The 19629-nt window shown below is 41.3% G+C and overlaps 1 long non-coding RNA gene across 1 annotated transcript in view; it reads right to left on the reverse strand.

The window, feature by feature from the left end:
• LOC138151766 (uncharacterized) overlaps positions 1 to 12784 on the reverse strand; it is a 57360-nt gene extending 44576 nt beyond the window's left edge. The window contains exon 1 of the long non-coding RNA XR_011165910.1: positions 12594 to 12784. This is a non-coding gene — a long non-coding RNA (uncharacterized lncRNA). The remainder of the gene's footprint in view (positions 1 to 12593) is intronic.
• Between the last annotated feature and the right edge of the window lie 6845 nt (positions 12785 to 19629).

Raw genomic sequence — 19629 nt, forward strand, 5'->3', positions numbered from 1 at the left:
TGAGTCCAGATTTCAACTCAGGTCCTCCTGACTCCAGGGTTGGTGCTCTATTCACTGTGCCACCTAACTGCCCCTTCTAGTATTTCTTGACTCCATAGTCAGAAAGTTCTTCCAATGTTTAATTCACTTGGAAATAAGAAGAGCTAGGTGAGGAAGGGAAAAAAAGGTAAGAACCTAACAAAGGTCATGGAAATGCAGTAACTACAACAAATATGCCCTCTGGGTTAATAGTGTTATTTTTTTTTAATGTGGTACCAATAAGGTTGAAAGCCAGAGTTATACTTTGGGGTGCTCCCTACCAGAAAGTATGAGGTCAAGATTATTCTGGCCAGATTTGTATGCAGAAAAGTTCTGTCCTATGGTTGCACCCTGAGTTGTAGCCAGGTAATTCAAAATGGATTCCAAAGGTCACCAAAGGGATAAGGTGTAGACAGTGTGGAGGATGAAGTGGGATTCATCCCCACCACTAGGAAAAAGCCAACTCAAACTGTCCACCCATTCTTCAGCTGTTGGCCTAGCATCATCTTCATATACACAAGGCTGGTATAATCACAAGCAAAGGCAGCAACACCTTTGATATCTAACAAGCAACTAAACCAGATCAAGTATCATCCCAACCCTTCTTAAATAAAAATTAAAAAAAAAAATCTAAGCTTTACTTTCTTTTTTTTTTTTTAAAGCAATCAGGGTTAAGTAACTTGCTCAAGGTTACACGGCCAGTTATTTCTGGGCGTGGTGCTGAGTATCTGAGCCCAGATTTGATCCAGGTCACCCCGACACTGGAGCCAGTGCGCTTACTCGCTAAGCCACTTGGCTGCCCCTAAGCAATTGGGGTTAAGTAACTTGCTCAAGGTTACACTGCCAGGTGTTTCTGGGTGGGTGCTAAGTGTCTGAGCCCGGATTTGATCCTCAGGTCATCCTGACCTGGTGCTCTTATTCGCTGAGCCACCTGGCCGCCCCTAAGCAATTGGGGTTAAGTAACTTGCTCAAGGTTACCCCGCCAGGTGTTTCTGGGTGGGTGCTAAGTGTCTGAGCCCGAGATTCAATCTCCAGGTCTTCTCAACACTGAAGCTGGTGCTCTTACTCGCTGTGCTACCTGGCCGCCCCAGCTTTACTTTCTTCCCACAATCTCAATATACTTTATAAATGCTGACATGATGCAGGCTATCTCTGAAAGGTAGTCATGCACTGAATGTAGCTCTATCAGAGGGAGGCCAGTAACAGTAAGGTGTCTTCATGGAAATGAAATTAATTGAATTGAATTATCCAAGGCAATAAAATGAGTCAAAAGAAGAGTTAAAAATAATAGCAATACTTGATATTTCTATAGCACAGACTACAGTAATGATTTATTTACAACAACACTATCAGATAAATAATACACATATTAGTGACTTGGATTTCAGATAAAGCCACTGAGGCTCACAATTAAATGTGAAATAAGGTCACTTAAGATATCCAAGGCAGCTAGGAGGAACAGTGAATAGAGCACTGGCCCTGGAGTCAGGAGGACCTGAGTTCAAATTTGACCTCAGACACTTGATATATACTTTCTAGCCGTGTGACCTTGGGCAAGTCACTTAAGCCCAAATGCCTTGCCCCCCCAAAAAACAATAACAACAACACAGATACCCAAGGTCACAGTGCTTGTACTAATAAAAGCTGACAAAAGCTCTTTAAAATTTGCAAAGGTTTTAAAAATGTAAACTATCAGAAGCTATTTGAAAGAATGTGGTTAAGTGGATAAATATAAGAGAAATGCAAACAATTCAGATTTCACCTCTTACCCATTAAATTGCAAAAATAACAAAAGACAAAAATGATAAAGGCTGGAGGAGCTATATATTAACACTGATCCAGTACTGGTGGAACTATGAGCTCATCTAACCCTTCTGGAAGATAATTTGGAATTGAATGAAAAGGCAGTTAGATAGTATGGTGGATAGAATGCTTGACCTGGAGTCAGGAAGACCGGAGTTCAAATCCTGCCTCAGACATTTAATATGTGTGTGACCCTGGACAAGGTCCTTGGTCTCTGTCTGCCTACTTTTCTCATCTGTAAAATGGGGGTAAGAACAGCTTCTTCATACTAGGGTTGTTGTGAGAATAAAATGAGATAATTTTCATTAAGCTCTCTGCAAACCTTAAAGCATTATATAAATAAGCTATATTATTATTTAAAATTCATCACTAAACAAAAAATACCTTGTCATCCTGTAATGCTACTTTGTTGTCTCTGTTCACTTGTTTTCAGTTGTGTCTGACTCTTCATGACCCCATTTTGGGTTTTCTTGGCAAAGTTACTAGAGTGGTCTGCCATTTTCTTCTCTGACTCATTTTACAGATGAGGAACTGAGGCAAACAGGGCCAAGTGATTTGCCTAGGATCACACAGCTAGCCTAAGACTAGATCTGAATTCAAGAAGTTGAAGTCTTCCTGACTCCAGGCTATCTAGCTGCCCTTGTAATACCACTGCTAGGCATATATCCTATAGAGATCAAAGACAGTGAAAGGTCCCATATATACAAAAATATTTAGAGTGACATTTTCATATGACAAAGAACTGGAAACAAAGTGACCATCAGTTAAAGGATAGTTCCACAAACTGTGGTATATGAATATAATGGATTATTATTACACTGTTAGAAATGACAAAGATGAAGAATTCAGAGAAACTTGGGGAGATTTATATGAACTGATGCAGAAGAAAGTAAGCAGAAGCAGGAGAACAGTTTACAAGATGACCACTACAAAGTAAAGCAAAGCTACCCAGGAAGATTCCAAAACTCTGATCATTTTAGATTTAGAAGATCGATGGTGAAGCATGCCTTCTTCCTCTTGGGAAGAGGTGGTAGGCTAAAGGTGCAGAATAACATTGTAATGGCAAACACAGAAGTTGTTCACACCTTGTTTCACCTATTGAATTAACACGTTTCAGTTCAAGTTTCTTTTGAGCCTTGTATCAAGTCTGTTAAGAAACAGAACATGTTAGGGGCGGCTGGGTGGCACAGTGAATAGAACTGGCCCTGGAATCAGGAGGACCTGAGCTCAAATCCGGCCTCAGACACTTGACACAAAAATGAGCTGTGTGACCTTGTGCAAGTCACTTCACTCCACCTGCCATCCAAAAAGCAAACAAAAAAAAGAATAAAGAAACAGAACATGTGAACCCTATAATTTGTGACCCCTAGAACTTGCAAACTCCTGGGGAGGAGCTCATAACCATATATAAGGAGAGCCCCAGGCTAGAGACAGCAGAACTGAGAAGAGGACTTTTTTTTTTTTGCTTTTTTTGTTTGTTTTTCTTTTTTTATTTATTTTGAGAAGAGGACTCTTGTGGTGGCAGAATCAAGAAAGAGAAAACTTGTGGTATCCCAGCACTCTGTTTGTCTGCTCTGTCTGTGTTGATGTTTGTTTGTGATGCTTTGTACAGAAGCCCTGGGACCTTACTGGAAGCCCTGAAAGAGGATTTTCTGGTTATATGTTTACAGAAGTCCTGGAGGAGGGTTTTGGAGGTCCTGGGACTTTACTGATGATTTGTGCGGACCTCTTGGACCTTGTTTGTGGGTCTGTGTTGATTTCTATGTTGATGATTTGTGTTGAGTTCTCAGACCTTGTTTGTGGGTCTGTGTTGATTTCTATGTTGATGATTTGTGTTGAGTTCTCGGACCTTGTTGGTGGGTCTGAGTTGATTTTACAGGCAGAAAGTGAATTGATGATGGTGCCAGCAATGTGTATGAATATTATTGTGACTCTGTCAAGCTTTGTCTTCCCAGAAACAGGAACTGTGAAGGACTTGAGGTGGACCAGACACTGCGAACTTCAATATGGAATGGGAATTGGACGAAGAACTGGACAAGGAGCTGGAAAAGGAACTGGGAGCTGCCTGCCTTTGAACCCAGGTGACAGTTGGAGCTGGGACCATGGAAGAGGAACCAAGGAAGCTGAGAGCCAGCCTCAAGCCAAGCTGAAAGAAGACTTTACTTGGATACTGTGTACTGACGAAGAAAATTACAATTTACTGTGACCTAGGGGTCACTTTTGTACTTTGTGATTGAATTAAGGATTTTATGATTGACTAAATGAATGTACTTTGTTTAAAATTGTGACCACTTTGTGATAAAAACTATGTGGCCACTTTAGTGATAAGTTGTTGAGTTGTGACGTGGTGAGTGCTGTATTTTTATTTTCTGTGATAAGTTGTAACATTGTGAATGCTGTATTTTGATTTTCTATGAATGTTTTGCTCTGATTTGTTATTGAATTAATAGAGAGCTTACTGTACTATGTAATCAGAACCTTGAAAGCTATTCACAGCAGCAGTCCTCTGGAAAGTTGCTTATGCATGGCTTTACAAAGGTATACATTTTCAGTCAGGGTAAATGTATAATTTGTCTTGCTTCACTATACTTATTTGCTGCAAAACTGTGGGAAAAAGGAGGCAGTGGAATGTGACATGGGGGGGGAATCAAACTTTTTATGAAAAAGACTAAAGAAAAAGGAAGTTTACAAAGGGCCCTACATACATTCTTCTCTAAGTCTTATAGTAAAAGGCTTAAAGGAGATTGCATGTAGAACCCTCTGAAAGGTAGAAATGATAGGTATTATTAACCCCATTTTACAGATAAGGAAACAGGATCATAAAAGTTAAGTGGAATGTTCACAGTTGTGAAAGTAGTTGTGTCACAGGGTAGAATTCTCTCTCCAAAGCCAGCTCCCAGCTTACATTGCCTGTAAATTTCAGCACTCAATTCAAATTCTTGTCTCCTACCTCACCATCCAAAGCTTGTCTGACTATGTCATGATTATGGCACCTCCTTAGAACATGGTCCAGAATAGCCTGTGCTCTAGACCAGAGTGGAAATCCTTGAGTTGTTTTTTGAAATTATCTTTCCATTTCCTAAAGAACCAATTTTCTCCTCTCTTTCTAGTTGTGTAGAAATAGTCAACATCTAAGCAGTTGCTTCACCTCCCCATGTCTCATTTTTCTCATTAGTAAAATGAGAAGAATTCAACTAGATTAGAGGTTTTTAATCTGGGGTTCACAGACATACACATAGCCCCAGGGGTACTATGGGCTAGATTTCAGAATGTCTATGAACTTGAATGGAGGAAAAAAATCACATCATTATTTCCACTAACTTGTCACTGAAATTTATCATTTTCTCCAGGTATGAACTTTAAAAGAAAAAAAAAACATTATTCTGAGCAGGGATCCAAAAGGGGTCTATGACACAGACAAGGTTAAGAATCCCTGGGACTAGATGATCTCCAAGGTCTCTCCTAGATTTATCAAATATTTTATGAGTCTGGGTTAAGGATGGACCTGCCTGAAAGCAGGAACATGGGCTCTTTGAGGACCCTTCTTTCACAAGGAAACTATGATTGGGTGAGCTAAGCTGTGACCTTTTGCCTCTCAAAGGACAAAACTCTTGACTTCTCTGAACTTAAAGATTCTATGAAAAATTGAGACAATAAAGAGATTTACCTTGGAAAGACATTTCCATTTTTGCAAAGGAATGAAATTGTTTAAAGAAGGTCAACTTTCAAAATGCTACACTGATAAGCATAATATGGAAAGAAACGTTCTATGAGGCACATTCTGGCCCTGCTTTAAACAGCCTGAATTGTGGGCTGTTAGGATACTGTCTGGGCTGGACTAGGATACAATTGTGTAATAAGAAAAATTTGCCTTGGATGCCCATGGACTTCCCATTTCTGGGCCTCCTTTACCACTCTTTTGGAAACTCTACATTCCCTGAACCCAGGCACCTAATGACTTCATGCTGTCTATTCAGCACCCAGGCACTCTCCCTACCTTCCCCCTCTTCCCTACTTCCCTTCTCCACCAGCCTACCAGGATCATAAGACTAACAGACTTAGATTGGGAAAGGCTTATGATCCCTCCCCTTTTTTATTATTGAGTAAACTGAAGGAGGCCCATCCATATGGACTTACTTGTCCTATGCCACACAGCTCCGCCCTCTGAATATTTTTGTCAGTAGAAGAGATGGATTTTTTATGAACCATCCATACTCTTCCATTCAGTGTGAATAATGACTCCTACTGGTATTCAATTAATTTATTAATAAGTGCTTATTAAGTGCCAGTGACTGCACTATGGGTGTCAGAAAACAAAGACAAAAATGAGTCTCCACATTCAAGGAACATGCTTGCATTCTATCAGACAAATACTGTCCAGGGTTAGAGGTAAGGTTCAGGCAGCAAAGCAGACTCCCCCCTCTCTCACGCTCCCCTGTGAGTCAGGGAATCTTTAAAGGGCCTCACCTTATGTCCCTCCTGGCCAGTTCCAACCACCCAGCTGGTGCCTATAACTCTAACCTTAAAGTTAATGTTTCAGCTGCAACATTTGTTTTAGTATATTTGCAAATTCACCCTAGCTCCCCAAACCCAGGCCCTGTTTTTGCTAAAGCAAATATTTGCAATGCTTTAACACCCATAAATTAAGCTGATGTTTAAAAGATCGTAGAAGTTCCTGTCCTTTGTCCAAACTCAGAAGAATTGGAGAAGTCAGAAGGCTTTTATTTTATTTATTTATTTTTTTGCTGTCATGATCCCTTATGCAAACCCTCTCACTTCCTCTCTGGATACAGTCTGGAAATGGATGTAACTCGATCAACATCTCTCTCTTCTCTCTTGAAAACAATGACAATTTCTCATCAAGATTTGTCTGTACAAATTGTAGTTGCTTGTCCTTCATTCTCAAAGAGGACCATGATAAAAATGGGAAATTTGTAGAATCTCTCTGGGACTCTGATCATATCATGGAGTTAGTTCCTTGAAAACCAGGTAGACAATTGAGACATGAGCCAACATGTCGGACATCCTGCTATACTTACTGGTCCAAATCACTGTTGTTTCCTTGAAGCTAGACCAAAGCTGGTGTTGGTATACAGAAAGAGCACTGGACCAGCAGCAAAGAGATGTAAACTTCAGTTTTACCTTTGCCTTTTACTAATTGTGTGACCGTTGTCAAGACACTGCTCTTCTCTGGGGAATGAGGAGACTGGTACTAAGGTCCCTCCTGCCTCTAACATTCTAGGTATCTGGAATCAAAAGATCCTTTTATCACTGATCAAAAGAAAGTAGATATATTTTTCTTATAATTAAGAGGCCTGATAGAGGATAGACTTGTAGACTGAAAGAACTGAGTTTAAATTCTTTCTTAGACAGCCAGCTCTGCAGCATTGGTCAAGTAATTTAATTTCTCTGGGCCTCAGTTTCCTCATCTGTAAAATGACAGGGTTGAATTCATTGACCTCCAGAGCCCCCTCCAATTCTAAATCTATGATTCTATAAGTCCTCTCCTAATGAGGTGAGAAAACACTCCCAAAGACCTAGTTTCCAAACCACTTAGCTGAGGTAAGACACTACTACCTAATGGAAACTTGCCATAACATTGTTCTTTATAGACTAGGATTTGGTCAAAGACCAGTCCAACATGGACTCAGTCCAAGGAAGTTTAGTTTCTAAATTACTGGAAGAAACCCATAATAGTGTAAACTCTAAGGAAGAGCCACAAACCGGGCCATCATTGGATGAGATTTGCTATGTCAGGGATCATAGGAATGTAAGTTTGGGAGCTAGGAGGGATTCTAGATTCCGAAATTCTTAACCTAGGGTCCAAGAATCTTTTTTAAAATGTTGATGACCATATTTCTTTTTTCTGATTTTTTTTTACTTTTTTATTTTTTCCCAATTACATGCAAAAACAATTTTAACATTTTTTTTCAAATTTTGAGTTCCAAATTCTCTTTCTTTCTCCCTCCTCTGACCCTGATTGAGAAGGCAAGCAATTTAATGTAGGTTATACATGTGTAGTCACAAAAAACACATTTCCATATTAGTAATGCTGTAAAAGAAAATGTAGCCCAAAATCAAACAAGAAAAATGAAATTTTTAAAAGTATGTTTTGATTTACATTCAGACTCTATCAGTTCATTCTGTGGAGGTAGAAAATATTTTTCATCATAGGTCCTTTGGATTTGTCTTGGATCATTATATTGCTGAGAATAGATAAGTCATTCACAGCTGATCATTGTACAATATTATTACTGCATATACTGTTCTGGCTCTGCTCACTTCACTTTGCATCAGTTCGTATAAATCTTTCCAGGTTTTTTTGAGAGCATCCTGCTTGTCCTTTCTTATAGCACAATGGCATTCCATCACAATCATAGGTAACCATATTTGTTTCCTTTGTAATGCCCTGTATTTGATTTTATGCATTTAAAAACTGTGTTCTGAGGAGTCCTTAGGCTTCATCAGCACACTGCCAAAGGGACTGGGGACATAAAATAGCTTAAGAACCCCTGTTCTAGAAGTTCAGAAAAGTGGCCACTTCCAGGGCTCTCCTTATATAAGAATATGGCGTATTAAGATAACACAGAATCCCAGGATTAGAGCTGGAAAGGACCATAGAGGTCATTTAGTCTGATCTCTACCTTCTGCTTTGCAGATGAGAAAACTAAGACCCATAACTGACTTTCTCAAGGTCACTCAGGGAGCAAATGGCAAAGGGAGAAGAAATTAGAGCAATACAAAGGATCACTTAAGTATAATGTCAAGAAGGTATTCCAGGAGTAGCTAGGTGGCGCAGTGAGTAGTGTGTCGGCCCCAAAATCAGGAGGACTGGAGTTTGGTTCTGGCCTCAGATATTTAACAGACACACAAAAATACTAGCTGTGTAAACTTGGGCAAGTTACTTAACACCAATTTCCCTCTAAAAAGCCAAAAAAAAAAAGAAGAATGTATTCCAGGAGCAGTTAGGTGGTGCAACAGATAGAACACTAGCCCTGGAGTCAGGAGGACCTGAGTTCAAATCCAGCCTTGGATACTTCCTAACTGTGGCAAGTCACTTAGCCTCTGCCTGCCTCGGTTTCTGCCATCAACAGAATGGGGATAACTGTAGCCCCTCCCACCAGGGTCGTTGTGAAGATCAAATGAGATGGCATTTGTAAAATGCTTTGTAAACTTTAAAAGGCCAGCTGCTGTTGTTATTATTATTAATTATCTGCTGCTTAGAGAATAGAATCGGCACCCCAGCAACCCTGTCTTCTCACTGCAGAAAGATGGTGGACTTGCTTACTCCATCTTAAAAGATACTCCATTAGGCTCCATTAAAATAAAGGATTGTCCCACCCCCCGCCCTCCCCACACACACACCTGGCCACCTCACCACTAATGATATGTTCCTACTCACCACATTCACCATCTTAACAGCATCCTTAACTCTTCCTTCTCCCTCAATCCCCATAACCAATCAGTTGCCAAACCTACCTTGAATTAATCCCCTCCTCTCCATTCGCATGGCTGTCACCCTCATCACTTCTCACTTTGATTATTATGAGCTGCACAACTAGACTTTGCCCTTTCCATTCTCTCCCCACTTCTATCCATCCTCCATAGAGCTGCCAAAATAATCTTCCTAAAGCATTGATCTGAGCCTGTTACTTCTCTCATATAAAATCTTTAGTGGGCTTCTCCTTCTCTATAGGGAGGAAAAAAATACAATTTCTTTTGTTTATTATTGAAAACATTCACAGTCTCCATTCTCCCTCACTTTTAATGCTCATTATACGTTATTCCCCCTCTGGTAATCTCCTTTGAAGCCAAATAAGTGACTTCCTGGACACCAAATTCCATGTTCTACCTCCTGACTCCATGTCTTTACCTTCTGCATGAGGGGTCAGTTATAGGGAAACTTTACTCCATGTCTTTTCCCCCATCCCCCCACTGCAGGATGCCCTCCTTTCCTCACCTCGACTTCTTAGAATCTTTAGCTTCCTTTAAGAACTAATTAGCTCATGTCCTACCTCCTATAGGAAGCCTTGAACAGCTATTAGTATTCCCTCTCTCCTCAAATTCTATTTTATTTACTTATATGTTTAAATTGTTTATATCATCCTACCTGAATATAACTCCATGAGGGCAAGGATGGACTTTTTGTATCCCCAGAGCCTAGTACAGTGCTTTGTGCATACAGTCAGGACTTAATAAATATCTATTGAATCGGGTGTACCTCTAACTCAATTTCTGGTTCTCATGGAAACTTCTCCCAGAGAAAGGAGAACTTTTTAAAGTTCCATCACTGGCTACATTTTGGTCCTTCTGGGAAACCACTCAAAACCAAAGATTTCTTTAATACATGCTTTAACATCTGCAAACACTAATAATAGTTCCAAACACTGGGTCTCCTTTCTTTCCGCAGTGGTAGCATTCAAAGATTTTCTCTTTTAGCAACCAAATTGTTATGTCTGAAACCTGGTTGATTTTTCCAGACGGCCTACAGAGCTCCTTTCACTGTGGTGACACCCACAGCCCTGTCAGGAGACAGTTGAGTAAATAGTGCAGATTATCTTTGAACTTGAAAGTCAAGGACAGGACCCCAGACAAGATATGTTGTGTCTGAGAAGGGGACAGAATATGTTGTCATGGGAGCATTTCTTGGTTCAATTTTCTCCCTTCCCTAAGTGGCCCAGGATCCCTGGGTTCACTTAGCACAGAAGAAATTGATGTCAGGAATCACATTTTCCATAGCTTCTGCTTTTTCAATTGCTTAATGGCAACAGAGCAGTGCAGATGTGGGACACAAATACCACAGATTTGGGAGTAGAGCTGCTCTGAAGCTAGAAACATAGGATCAGAGAATCAGAGAGCCAGATGGGTATTTAGAGATCACTTCCTCCAACTGCCACATTCATTTTACAGACAGAGAACCTAAGGCACCAGTAAAGTCAATTCAACAAGCATTGCTCCCCAGGTTGAAATTCTGATTCTTCTCCCAAACTCTCAGTAACTCTGGCCTAGGTTTGGAGCTGAGCCTGAAGCTGGAAGTGATAGAGAATATAACTACCCAGGGAAAAGAAAGCCCATGGAGTGCCCAAAATGCCATTCTCTGAAAGGATCAACCCTCAGTCATGGAGCAGTACAGAGCCTAGTACAGTGACCTAGGCGTGGAACAACTTCCCCATAACAGACACCTCATGCAGAAGGGATCAGATTAACAAAATCACAGGAGGAGGAAAGACTTTGAAGCCCTGTGGTTCAAGTTAGAGTGGCCTTGGGCAGATGTCTTCCATACACAACTGCCTCATTACCAGCGTACTCTGAGTCTATGCCCTCTCTTCGTCCAGGTAATGCATGTACTTGTGGGCAAGTGAGCCCCAATCGAGTAAGCAAGCACCTACAATGCACCAGTCACTGCTCTAAGCTAAGTGTTGGGGAAACAAAAAGAGGCAAAAGACAGTCCCTGCCCTTGAGGAGCTTACAATCTTAAAGGGAACGTTTTTAGATAACTGTTCTTATTCAGTAAATGTCTTTGCTTTCAGTTAATTGTGTCTGTAAGCTGGTCCTTAAAACTCATGCTTTTAGAAGAGTGGCACCACAGAGTTACTTACACCCTTGAAAACCTGAGAGCAGCAGCTGTCCTTTAGGGTACTCCTCTCATTAGTGTGAAGGCCAAGCTGGGGGCAGTGCTACACATGTAAACCCGAGGCTGGGAGCACTGGGCCATGGGTTGCATTAAAGATAGACACTGAGGGGAGGCCAGGTAGCTCAGCGAGTAAGAGCACCGGCTCCAGTGTCGGGATGATCTGGGATCAAATCTGGGCTCAGATACTTAGCACCACACCCAGAAATAACTGGCCGTGTAACCTTGAGCAAGTTACTTAACCCCAATTGCTTAAAAATATATATAGAGAGAGAGAGACACTGGCTGGATAATTACCTGTCTGGGCTATTACAATGGTAGTGTGCTGGCCTTGGGCATCAGAAGACCTGTCTTTGGATTCCAATTCAGATGCTATTATTACTAATCTGTGTGATTGTTGACAAGTCACTAACTTTATCAGAGAGTCTGTTTCTTAATCTGTAGAATGGGGACAAAAATACTGTAGAAATAGATCATTAATATTCTTTTTTTTTTTTTGAGGGGAGAAGGCAAGGCAATTGGGGCTAATCGACTATTGTCTAAGGTCGGCTAGTTAAGTGTCAAGTGTCTGAGGCCAGATTTGAACTCAGTTCCTCCTGACTCCAGGGCCGTGCTCCATTCACTGTGCCACCTAGTTGTCCCACCCCCCCTTTTTAAAAGTAGGATAGAGGGTCACTAGGTGGTGCAGTGAATAGAGCACCAGCCCTGAAGTCAAAAGGATATGAATTCAAATTCGGCCTCACACACTTAACACTTACTAACCATGTGACCTTGAGCAAGTCACTGAACCCCAGTTAGTTGCCCTGCCTTCTGCCCTCCAAAAAAGCAGCAACAAAAAAAAAGCAGGACAGATACCTACCTCACAGGGCTGTCATGAAGAAAGTGCTTTGTCATTCTTAGAGCTGTATAAAAATGATTTGTTATTCTTGTTCAGCCACAGATTCTAGTAGATGACCTCTCACAGCCCTTCTAATTCTTACTCTGTGGGAGGCTGAAAAACTGCATAAAAACACTGGCCCACTTAACAGGGAAAGTAAAGTGGGGAGACATGGTGCTCAGAGCAGGGCTGAGAAGGCTCCAAAGGGACACTTTGACCATTTCACGTTTTTTCCCAGACTCTCCCGGGGTTGGGGGCTCTTACCTTGTTTCTCTGGGAATCTGCCGTGTGTGATATCTGGCCGGCCTGCAAACCTCTGTGCCTCCCCAAGCTGACGATATTTGCAGCCCCCTGGTCTTTGTGAAAAAAGGAAGATTAGTGCTCCTCTGAGAGCAGCAACAGGGAGGACCAAGGCAAGAGCAGCCTTCTTCCAGCTCTTAATTAGCTAAGGAGGCTTCACCTGGCTAAGTGCCAGGGCCTTTGGGAAAGTCCCTCCCTGTTGTGCTTTTCACAAAAGGATGAACCGAAAGATCATCTCCTTGGTGTTTTTATAACCCTGAGTTCTCATGCTTTATTCTCTCCTACCATATGTTTTCTTTATCTTTATTCCTGGACCTGGAGTCAGGAAGACCTGAGTTTAAATCCAGCTTCAGACCCTTACTAGCTGTGTGACCCTGGGCAAGCATTTAATCTCTACCTCAGTTTCCCCATCTGTAAAATGGGAGTAATAATAACTACCCCTTAGAGTTGGTAAGAATCAAATGAGATAATATTTGTAAATTGCTTAGCAAATCTTAAAGTGCTTATCTAAATCATTGTTACCCTTGTTATTATTTATCTGAAGCTTTGTGTTATTTTGCATCCATCACAAAATTCCTGTTCCATTGTCTGTGTAATTTCTTGTACCATTACAGAAAGTGCACATTTGGTACCAAGTCTTGTGTATGATAGCATGCCCTTCTAAGTCTAGATCCTAGGAGAGTATCAGCCAAAGTACTTTGGGAAATCTTGATAAGGAAGAGAACCCTTTTAGTTTGAGGGGGCAGGGAGCCATAGATGTGAAGCAGGCTCCTTAGCTGAGCCTTGAAGGAAAAGGAAGATGTCACAGGTGGAGAAGAGGAGGGAGGACATCCTAGGTACTGTCTAGGCACAGCCTATACAGAGGCAAGAGGAGTAGGTATATTGAATTCAGGTGACAGCAATCCAGTTTGGCTAGTACACAGACACTTAAGGGGGAATAATGTTATGCAGTTATGTTCAGGTGCCTAGAACATCTGTTATTGTTGTGTGGTCAGTCATGTCTGACTCTTTGTGACTCCATTTGGGGTTTTCTTGGCCAAAATACTGAAGTGGTTTTGCCATTTCCTTCTCCAGCTCATTTTACAAATGAGGAACTGAGGCAAATAGGGTTAAGTGACTTGCCCAGGGTCACACAACTAGTAGTAGGTGGCTGGATTTGAACTCATGAAGATGAGTCTTCTTGACTCCATACTATCCATTGCACCACCTAACTGCCCAGAATGTCTGTAGGTCCCTCATCTTTTCAAAACTATTATTAATGAACCCCCACTTTCCTCTGAATACTCCAACCAATCAAAATTAATCACATGACATCTTAGCAATTAAAAAAAAGAATGCTTAATTAAAATAGAATGTAAGATAAGTAGTAAGAAATTAAAAGAGACAGCAAGCACAAAGGCATTGTAGTAGAGGGAAAAGAGTTTGGGATTGGGTTTTCAAATCCCAGCTTTTTTGTGGTCTTGGACAGGCCACTTTACCTCTTGGGGCCTCAGTTTCCTTTTCTCTAAAATAAGACGGTTCCTATTCTAAGTCTATGATCCACTCTCTTATTCATTTTCCAAGGTTACCTTCTCCCAGACCTCCAGGCACAGAGGAAGGTTTTGTGAATTCATAGTTTTGGTAGACTTTGAGCTAGAAGAGCCCTCAGACTATTTAGTGCAGTGGTCCAAAGTCAAATGGAAACAGGGGCCACTAAACTATACATCAGGATCCCCAGGGCCACATATTAACTTAGAAAAACTGCATAGAGGGGGGCGGGGCCAAGATGGCTGAGTAGAAACAGAAAAACTACCTAGCAATTTTATTGATGTTTTATTAAATATTTCCCAGTTACATTTTAATCTGGTTTGAGTCAGTCGGGAGTGTTGTGGGCACCATGAGCCCTGAGGTGGATTGTTCAACACCTCTAATCTAGTCCAACCTTCTCTTTTTACAAATGAGGAAACCAGAAAAGATGAAAACTCAAGAAATGTAAAGGATCTTAGAGGCTGTCACACCCAACCCTTTCATTGAATGGGAAACTGAGGTCAAAAGAGGTCACACAAGCAGTAAATATTAGACCTGGGGCTTGAACCTCAGTGCTCTAGGTCCTTCTGGGCCATGTTCCCCCTGTATTTTACACATGTGGGCAATTTTGCCACTTCTCAACTTAACTCTTCTGACTCCTCAGCACAAAAGAAGAAAGATGTCTCAGACACTCACTGGAGATGGTAGAGAACCTCCTGGAATTGCTAGGACAATTCCCACTGTTTCCACCCTCCACATGCATAGTTTACTGAATGGCTGTTGGTTCATCCTTGTCATCCACGGCCCCTCCTGACAGTTTGCCTTTCTTCAGATGCTGCTGCCCAGTCGCTTCCCTTCAAAATTCTGGTTTTCTTCTATGTCCCTGTTGCAAACCTCCCATGTCCTATCTCTCATTGTCAGTCTTTCAGAGGACACAAGAGTTATCCTTGTGGGTCTAGCACAAGCTCTGAAGAGACTATCTCAACTCCCACTTGGCACCCATGGGCTACAACTAGCAGTTACTCCTTCTACTTTGAAGCTCTTTGTAACCAAAGAGGGATGGGAATAGGGAAGAGACAATAGGCTGAGGCCAAGGCACCTTCCTCCCCCACCTAGGTTCCCTCCCCAAGCATTTCCTTCTGCAGGAGCAGCTCACTTTCCTCTCCAAAGAGAGATACTTGAATCTCAGATTCCAACTAATTCATGGTCTCATGTAAGCTCTAGAGGGCATGTCTAAGTCCCTCAGCCAGGACAGATTTCTTGTCACCTTAGGGATATCCAGGACTTGTCACACTAAGTGAACAATCAAGACACATTCTCACCTGATAAATGTACCAAGTTATAGTACCTTATCACTTACACTCAACTTGTTATTTTTCATCCTTCCATCTCAGAGAGGGCCAATGACATCGCAAGGGTGATGTCTTGACTTGCACATGAATTGAATTTAAGTGAGGCAGAATTGTGCAGTCATCAGCCCCACTCTCTCCTCCTGAGACACCAAAGTCCAGGGGCCAGACAAAAGTTGAGACAACTGGCGATGGCCCAGGATGTGATAGATAAACTTGGCCTTTCTAAATTAAAGTCCTTCCCAGGCCTCATTGTCTAGGTTAGGGTGATTGGATTGGTGGACTCAATGCCCCTCACAATTACATTAGGTTAAAAGGAGGGCAGAAGAAATCTCCATTACCCTAGAAAAGTGAAAAGTCTTATTTTCCTATAACCAAAAGGCCTCCTCATTTCTCAGGGGAAAGTTCAGGTGCAAGAAAGGACACATATGAATAGATATTCCTAGTACCCTTATGGCATTAGGGGAATGCTTGGACAATGGAAATATTTCAAAATCCAAGCTGCAGCCTATACTTTCATCATTACTATCCAAATCTGGTTATTAGATATATACTCTTTATTAAACAATGAAGACTTTGGCACACAACAAGCTCTATATCCCTGAGATTAAGATTTTTATAGTCTGCCAAATGAGCATGCCAGGCAGTCTGATGTTTCTTTATGGTGCAGGTATCACCTGGGTTTTTTAAAATTGCACCAGCAGAGCATGAAACTTTGGCAGATTCTGCTGGACTGGAAGGGCTTCAGGTGTAGAGAGAGCTATAACTAGGGCAGGGTAACTGGGGTTCTGTCCAAGGACACTGAAATTTAAAAGGGTACCAAAAACATTTAACACATGCACTCCAGCAGGGTAGAAGCCATTTTAACAAATAATTTTTCCATCCAGTCAACTGAATTTGACTTATTTCTTTTATTTTGCTCACAGAATGAATTTCAAAGTTGGTTTGAGGGTATAAGTAGCTGTTTGCCGCAGGCACGATTCTTGTTGCTTGCCCCAATTGCAAATATGACTAGTGACTCTGAGTATAGACCCAACGATAGATTGTCTATTGTCCAAGAACCAACCCAGATACAAGCAGAGAATCATTACCAGCAAGTCAGCCACTAGGTGAGGAATTCCTTGGCCGTGGCAACCCCTGAAACTGCTTATTAAGATTTGTATGTACAACCTTTTGTGCTGGATGTCATTTTAGGAGTGAAAAAGATGTGATTCCTGCTCTATGGAAACAACATCTAAAACAGAAACTGTCACATGCACACACACGCACGCACGCACGACAAAGTAGTCTGCAAGATAGCAGGGCATAAAAACAGTGTAGTATAGTGGAAAGAATGCTAGATTTGGAGAAGTTCTGGGTTGTAATCCTACCTCTGACATTTGCTATGGAGTATAAAAGCATGATTTTAACAAGCCATTTGACTGTCTGAGCTTTGGTTTCCTTTCTAGCTCCAACATGGCATTGCAGACTGGGAAGAATGAATGACAAGAAGCCTGTGCCACAGCCCACAGTAGAAATTGGCTGAATTCAACTTAAATACATCTAGAGCGCTGGGAACTGAGAGGAGTCTTCTTCACAACAACCCCTCCAAACACTACTGGCAGGCCAACTGTGTGTGTTCAAGTAATAGACAGAGACCCTGGAGGTAGCTAGTAATAAGAATAATAACAACATCAACTGGCATTTATCTAAGCATTTAAGGTTTGCAGAGCATTGCATATAATATAATCTAATCTGATTCTTCCTACAACCTGTTTAAGTATTATTATCCCTATTTTATAGGTAACGAAATTGAGGCCTAGACAGGTCAAGTAACTTTTCCTGGGGAAACAGTATTTATCAGAGGTGGTTTTCTGTTAAAATAATTGCAATAGAGGCAGCTAGGTGGCACAGTGAATAGAGCACCAGCCCTGAAGTCAAGAGGACTCAAGTTCAAATCCAGCCTCAGACACTTAACACTTACTAGCCATGTGACCTTGGGCAAGTCACTTAACCCCAATTGCCCTGCCTTCTCCCCTTCAAAAAGCAAAATAAAATAATTGCAATAGGTGCAGCTAGGTGGCCCTGGGTTCAAATCTAGCCTCAGATACTTACTAGCTCTGTGACCCTAGGCAAGTCATTTAACCTTGATTGCTTCTCCCCCCCCAAAAAAAAAAACCCCTATAATATTAATAGCTAGTTTTTATATAGCACTTTAAAGTTTGCAGAGAATCTTATAAATGTTATCTCATTTGATCCTTACAACAACCCTGGGAGGTAGGTGCTAATATTATCCTCATTTTTTACAGATGAGGAAGTTGAGGCAGGCAGTGGTTAAGTGACTTTCCCAAGATCACATAGCTAGTAAAAGAAGCTGGATTTGAGCTCAGGTTTTCCTGATTTCAGACCTGGAGTTCTGTCTGCTGAGCTGCCAAGGTCTCTTTCCAGATTCCAAGGCTGATGTAAAATCACAACATCAAAGCTTCTAATTTAAGTCCATAGAGTATTAATTTTTAAATTGTTATAATATAATTTCAATCTTCTCTACTTTTTCCTGAACTATGACCAAGTAGTGAAATACCATGGTAGGAGATCTGGATTTCAGTCCCAAGTTCTGTAACCCTGGGCAAAGGACTTTACCCCTCTAACAAGGGGGTTGGGCTAGCTGAACTCTCATATTGCCTTCAACCGACCCAGTAAATATCTTATATTTACATAGTTATTTAGATATTGTCTCCCTCAGTAGAATGTAAGATCCCTGAGGTAGCTTTTGCCTTCCTTTGTATCACTAATACTTAGCACAAGGCCTGATATATAGAAAGCACTTAATAAATGTTTGTTGACTGACCAATGGACTGCTTGCTCAAAAATTCTGAGTTTCACCGCCTTTCACTCCACCTTTCTACTTTCCAATGGTGTTTCCAAAAACAGCAAAGCATGAATAGCAAAATAGAGAATGAAGAGGGACCCTGGATAATATCCAGATGCCCGAGCTCCTGCCTCACCCCACACTCAGCCTTAGAGAAGTTACCTGGTGTACAAAGGAGAGAAGCAGAGGCAGCTAGCATGCAAAGGAGTAAAAAAGCTGGGCTTGGAGTTAGGAAGACCTGAGTTTGAATTCTGCCTCACACAGAATTGTGTGATCCTGCACAGGTTATTTAACCTTTCTCAGCCTCAGTTTCCCCACCTACAAATCAGGGATGATAATAGCATCTATCTCACTGGGTTATTGAGGATAAAACAGGTATTATTTGTAAAGTGCTTTGCTAATCTTAAAGTTCTATATCAATGTTAGCTATTAATATGTCTATTATCTATTAATATTAGATATTAGATGTTAATGTTATTAGCTATTAATTTCTTATTGTTATTGTATAACTTTATCAAGGGAAAGAATCCAGGTGGCATCTAGCCAGTTCTCAGCTTTGAGCCAATTATTCCTAATCCCAGGAGATGTCACCATCTCTACCTGTGCTCAAGGAGGTGTGAAAATACTTTCTTCCTTTCAAGGCTTCAGAAGAAATAAGAGACAGTTTTTTCTCTTTTATTACAGTAGTACCTCCTGTAGATAGTCTAGGTGCCAACACATTAGCCCTGATTCCTAGGACTGATTCTTGGTGAGCAAATCATGGCCCTCAGAGCTGAACCACTCCCTCTTAGAACCTGACTTGTGGGAGGAATCCCCTCCCTCTCTGGGCTAGAGGATGAGAGCGTTAAGTCCAGAAGCCTGAGAAGGAGGGTTTCTGGATCTCTACTGAAAAACACAAGGATCACTTTATCTGATGAATCATAACCTGGCAGGGGGACTTCCTTCCTTCAAGTCAAACTGAGGCAAAATAATTTTTTTCCCCAAGGCTGAAAAACACAGCCTGTAGGAAATCATGCCTGTACTCCTTCAGCCTACCTATATAATAGGCTGTCCTTGAAAAAACTCCTCCTGTAATGGAGGTAAAGAGACAGACCAGGAAAACCTGCCCCCCTAATCTCAACAAGGTAGATGCCTTGCTGAAGTCTTACGGTAGATCAAGAGTTCTTAACTGGGATACATGGACCCAGCTGACCCATGAGTGTGGTTGAGGGAAAAAAAAAAAACGTCTTAATTTTCACTAATGTCTAGCTAAAATTTAGTTTAAAATTTCCTTCTCATATGAATTTTTTTCAATTAT

Source organism: Petaurus breviceps, unplaced genomic scaffold, assembly GCF_028583685.1.
Source record: "Petaurus breviceps papuanus isolate PSGF00001 unplaced genomic scaffold, PetGlider_PUasm1.0 90919, whole genome shotgun sequence".
NCBI lineage: Eukaryota > Metazoa > Chordata > Mammalia > Diprotodontia > Petauridae > Petaurus > Petaurus breviceps.